This window comes from Pseudonaja textilis, chromosome 5 (assembly GCF_049901715.1).
Source record: "Pseudonaja textilis isolate UNSWEBS1 chromosome 5, rPseTex1.2, whole genome shotgun sequence".
Classification (NCBI taxonomy): domain Eukaryota; kingdom Metazoa; phylum Chordata; class Lepidosauria; order Squamata; family Elapidae; genus Pseudonaja; species Pseudonaja textilis.
In genome coordinates this window covers 28,338,245-28,344,434 of record NC_141994.1, presented here as the reverse complement: position 1 = coordinate 28,344,434, position 6,190 = coordinate 28,338,245, and positions in this window count along the sequence as shown.

Sequence of the window (6,190 nt, the reverse complement as noted above, 5' to 3'; positions counted from 1 at the left end):
GCCAGTACACAAATGGCTAAGTGAGCCAGCATTCATATCATAGGGCAATAAAGATAAATACTTGCTTAAAAATGGATGTACCTGAGTATTTCAAAATGATCTGCAGTAAATTGCTTGCACTGCTTATGAATAAGAATGAAGATTTAAAGAAGGGAACCTAATCATACAGGACTCTTAATCACAGGTGGTGCTTGCAAACTAAGAATAGGTTTCTCATTTGATAGCCTTTGCCCAATATAAGGCAACAGAAACAAAGGATATTGGAAATGCAGGAACAAAACTCAGAAATGCCTGACAAAGTTATTCTGAAATAAATTCAAAGCCATTTCCAAAATATTTGATCCATTTTAAAAGCAAAATAATTGTTTTAAAGTCAGAACAGGACTGCATTTAAAATGCAAGATGAAGCAAATTAGAAACATTTTGCACACCTCTGAATTAAATTGTAAGATAGAATTCTCTACAAATTGCTGACATAATTCGATACTAATTGATTGTGTATTGGCTTCCTTGCCTTCCCCATGAACATATTTCTTCTTAGATTTAAAGCTCATTTTCAATTGGCTAATCATTATATAACAGAAATGTACAGCTTTTCCCAAATTGAGGAGCACACTTTCCCTTTGAATCCAATGCGTAGGAATATATTTCTAAATAGTTTACTTTTAAAATAAGAATAATTAATAGGATATTGCTCATGCATTTGATAATTTTCTCCTTCCCAATGCAAAATTTGTGGCAGCAACTTTTCAGTGTCTTTAAGAACTACACCCTGGATCTTACGTTGGAGCCCACTGTCACATATAACTAAATGTAAATAATATCTCATTTTGGTTCTAGGCATCCCTCTTTTTGGCATTAGGAATTTTATTTTCCATGGTGAGCATTCCTCTTGTCATCTATGATTGGATGCATTGAAGACATGCCACTGAAGGTTAGTGAGATACCAAGATGAACACATTATCTCTTTGCTGTTCACAAAAGTCACCACTCACCTATTTTGGAAGTGTGTCCCACTCATCAGAAATTTCGTCTATTAAACAAACAAGAATTAATCATCACTGCATATTTTCCACAGGAGATAGTTGTTAATTTGTAATGTTTACATCAGTATTATTACAGTGGTCAGAACAATTTCACAGATCCCATTGGTCATAGGTCTTATGTATGCAGTAAATAATGAATATTATGATGAAATACCTGAAGAATAGCTTCTACTGTTTCATACATTGCACATGAATATTTCTTCTGATTTTCAGCTAAAGTCCATTATCCTGATCAAAGTAGATCACACTGGTGCAGTAATGTGGTTAATGATTAGATAGATAACTAGTATTTTGTCACATATGGACTCTATGGAGTCTTTTGGTATTAGTAAACAAAGACTTAATTATTTAAGCTCATTATCCTTGTGGGAGATACATATGCATATGTACCCATTTTCAAAGTAGTCTCCCAGGATATTTACCTTGTCTCCCTGTCCTGATAACAATATTATTTGAATTAAAATACACCAAAATCAAAAGAAATAGATCCAGAGGTAATGTATCTGAGATATAATATTTCTTGGTGCCAGGATTACTTTTGTCAATATATTTTTCTTCAATTTGATGAAGTTGTGATCTTCTGGTTAGGAGAATTTCAAACTCTCTTTTGCTGTTTTAAGAACAATAACAACAAAAAAGCTATTGCCAATGAAAATACATACTGATCCATCATAAATTCTATCTTAGTATCTTTTAGTATAACACATGCTGACAATTGTCTTGCCAAAACCATATAATTAATAAAAAAGGTGAGACTGTTCTTTAGCAGTACAGTAGAGATTTCTTCTAGTATCAATGAAGAAATCATTGCAATTGGCACCTGGTATAATCATAGACATCTTTACTGGTTGGTAAATATTTTACTGGCACTATGCAGCCCAAGAATGCAAATGAGAATGCCATCTATTGAGCTCTGATGCACAGAAGTGGTTTGTAGTTCAAGGGTCCTGCAGTTCATGAAAAGAAAGAATAAAGGACATGCTGGCATTTGTAAATATATCTTGATGCATTCTCTAGGTTGCATCCAGAGTTTTTTCAGAGCTTGCTGTCAAGTTCATAGAAGCTTATAATTCTTATTATTATTATATTTGTCCTTTCATTATAGGCATTTCTAGACCATGTGTGTATAGCTGGTTCAGGCTCTAAAATAGTGATGGTCCTGATACTCTTTTTGTGATTTTTGTCACTTTTAAGAATGCATACTAATTCAGAGTGTCTTATTGCTTATGACTTCTACGAAGCACTTTTCTTCACAATCAGATTGTGAAGTACGTTAGTAATAGGTTTATTTTGCATAGACAATGCTGGGTCCAAAAAGATAATGGAATTAGGTTTCCTGTCCAGGCATTAGGCCGTTTTGAAGGATAATTACAAAAAAGCAAGCTGCTTCAAGGTTTATACTAAATACGAGTCCTCAGAATTCAGTTTTTTTCTTAAAATGGAACAGAAGTTCCTAGCATAAAATATTATGATTATCATATTTTTTTGGGGGATTTACTGTAATATTCTGATTTGTTGGAAGGCAAAGTACACACCATTTGCAATAAAGAGCAAGAGTTCACAACATGTTACAATGGAGGTTCCCATCTACGTCATGGTGTGATGATGTGCCAATTAAATATTAACCAGCTTAGGGACAGCTAATTCCTTCAGTTATGTAATATACAATTCCAAAAGAAGAAGAATGTATAATCAATGCTAACTGACTCAAGGTTGACTCAGCCTTCCATCCTTTTGAGGTTGGTAAAATGAGGATCCAGATTGTTCCAGATCTATGGCCACTGTTGATAAAGAGGTGGAAAAATTTTTGGGAAGCCATGCTTGGCTTTCTATACTTTATTTTTTTATTATAATATAGGCTATGGAACATGGGTATAAGTGGGCTCCTGCTGCTTTTGCTAGAATGATGAAAGCTGTGTTGAGCAGTAAGCTCTACCCATTTTGGATGTGTGTGACACATGTAAGAAAGAAGTAGTCCTTATAGTACAGGTAGTCTTCGACTTGCAATCATTCATTTAATGGCACTGAAAAAAGTGGGTTATGACTGTTTTTCACACTTATGATGCTTGCAGCATCCCCATGCTGATAAAAATTTGTATCATAATTGCACTGTCCTCTGGTCATGTGATTATCATTTGTAATTTTCCTAGCCAAGTTCCAACAAGCAAAATCAATGGTGGAATCCAGATTTGTTTAGTAACCACGATTCACTTAACTGCAGTGATTTATTTAACAACTGTGACAAAAAGGTCATAAAATGGGACACAACTCACTTAACAACTGCCTTGCTTTGCAACAAAAATGTTGGGCTCAATTGTGATAATAAGTCGAGGAATACCTGTACCACTTTTCATTAGACTGACTAGTTTGACATTTCTTGCTCCATGGATGTCCTTGCATAAAGAAATTTCAAAAAAGAATTCCAACTTTTTCTTTGTGCTGCCTTTGTGTCATAAAAAACTGAGCAGGATCTATTTTTTCATTGCTTTACAATTAGAAGGCATTTAAAAATGCTTCTTGGAGGAACTTTTGGTTGTTATAAGTATATAGACAAGTGTTTCCAAATTCCCTACCCAGAAAGGGAATTAAATTCCATCCCAAACATGCCAATCTGATACGACAAAAATGGAGCTCTTTTCATCACATTCTCTTGGCTTTCCCACTAAAAAGGAGTAGTCAACTACTAGGACTTTGGGCTTGACTACCCACCAGTTTTGTAAAGAGAATATTTCCTGCCCACCATTTCCAGCTACAGTTCTGGAAGAATCACTTTTATCAGATTTATAACATTTGGTCCAGGGTATGCAGGGGATATTAAGAGAGGATAGCAAAAATATAACCCTTAGGTATGATATTGCGCTATTTACGTGAACACCAAATACTGTCTATATGAAATCAAAGACACGCTTTTGTATGTTTCTTTTCTTAGTTCTGTCATTTTTTTTTTCAAATACAGTTTGTACCATTACAATAGTCTGTATTAACTGAAATTGCTTTTAAAATGTCTCCTGATCAGTCTTTCCTTATTCAGAAACAAACATTGCTGTGGATGCTATTTCGCATCTGGACAATGTTTTCATGTGTCTTTCTTTTTAACTGAAAGAATTTAGCATTGTTCCTCAGTTTAAGACCTTCAATTTATCAAAATGTGAAGATAAAAAAGAAATGTTGCTAAATACTGAGAGCTGATAGGACCTTGACACTCACATACATGCATATCGCTGGATCTGTTTCTTTTTGTATTTAACAGCAGCAACAACAACCACCAAAATCTATGCAGTTGTGTTGTGGGAAATGTTTAATTTGTGTATCTGTGTATATATATATATATTGTAAATAAATAGGATGCTTCTATTTTTGCAGTTGTGTACTCTGAGATGAAAGTATTGAAGTAGATAAATAACAAGAACAATGTGTCTAACCAATTCTGAAAAGGAGTAGCAATGGCCTAGCTTTTCACCCAAATACATATTCTTTCTCCCACAAAAGCTCCCACTTTTATCCTGTTCAGTACTATCTGACCGCAGTCCTGAAGCTTACAAAATTATATTGCATACAGTAGCGCATTTCTAACAGCACAATGCAATGAGCTGCCATGATTTATTCCTCTGAGATACTTTTTGCATCATCCAGAAGTAGAATGGAATCATTTGGTAGTGCCATTTCATGTACCTTGCTAACCTTTCCCCATCTGATGACCTCTCCCCTGTGTCAGACCTACAGATTTTTGAATTCCCAGCTAAAAGGGCCAAAAGCCTGGAAAGTCTGACTGGCTGTAATAAAATTGGTGTCTGTAGCATCAAAAATATTATTGTACTTAGGACCAAAGAAGGAAGCACCATGTTAAAGAGCATTGAAGGGTATTTGACCATAGTTTTGTTCAGTCTGTTTTGGGAGATCATAAGTAGAATGCTGTATCCTCATAACAAAGATTAGCCATTCTTGTTCAACTGGTTGCTTTTTTAGACAGATATTTTGTGTGTGTGTGTGTGTGTGTGTGTGTGTGTGTGTGTGTGTATGTATATATATATATATATATGGCATTCAGCTTTGTTCGGATATTTTCCCACATCATTGTAGTTGTGCTTTTAAAGTTGTAGCAACATTTCGGCAGAATTCTGCCAAAACTTTGCTACAACTTTAAAAGCACAACTACAATGACTTGGGAAAATACCTGAACAAAGCTGAATGCCGTGTGTGTGTGTGTGTGTGTGTGTGTGTGTGTGTGTGTGTTTTCTTAAGTTTTCGCGGGTACTTACCTGTATGGCATTCAGCTTTGTTCGGGTATTTTCCCATGTGATGATGGCAGATGAGATTCTGCCGAAACGTTGCTACAGCTTTAAAAGCACAACTACAATGACGTGGGAAAATACCCGAACAAAGCTGAATGCCCCATATATATATATACTAAAATCTGTGAAATCTTCTATTCAATATTTTAATGATGCTCTGTTAAAATTTATACATGTCTCCCAATCTTATTTTATAAATGTTTAGAACTCAATAGAACATACATTTTTGCAGAATAAAAAAAAAGTCCATTATTCCATAGTTAACAAATAAAAGTACTTTTCCAGCAGAACTAATTCTACACTGCTAACGCTAAATCAGACTTCTGAATTCCTAAACTATGATTTAGGAATAAGAACCACCAATAGTGTTTTGTTTTTGTTTGGAGAGGATTTTTTCCAGTTTGTTTTGCTCTGCTGTACATTAAATTATACATTATTATACATTATGTGCTGTACATTGTATGTCTCTGTATTGTTCATATTTAATGATACAATAAATAAACGTATTGTTCATATTTAATGATACAATACAGTAAATAAAACTGAGTGTAAATAAAACATGTCTGTTATTTATATAATTTTTAAAGTATGATTGGAAACAAATCTGAGATGTTGATTTTGCAAAAAAAAAAAAAAAAAAGTAAAGAAACCCTAAGATGTGTTTGGGTGGTGGCTTAAGCAAAATAGTAAAACTCCTGAATCTAGAAAATTCAGAGAAAGAAGAACAGATGTCATTTTCTGTTCTAGGCTCCTTTTAGGAAAGAAAGGGTAATTCTGGGAAGCAATAAAAAGAAAAAAGCTAATTGATAGCAAGTTGTCCCATTCTCTCCCAGCATTGTTTGTATCTTTAAA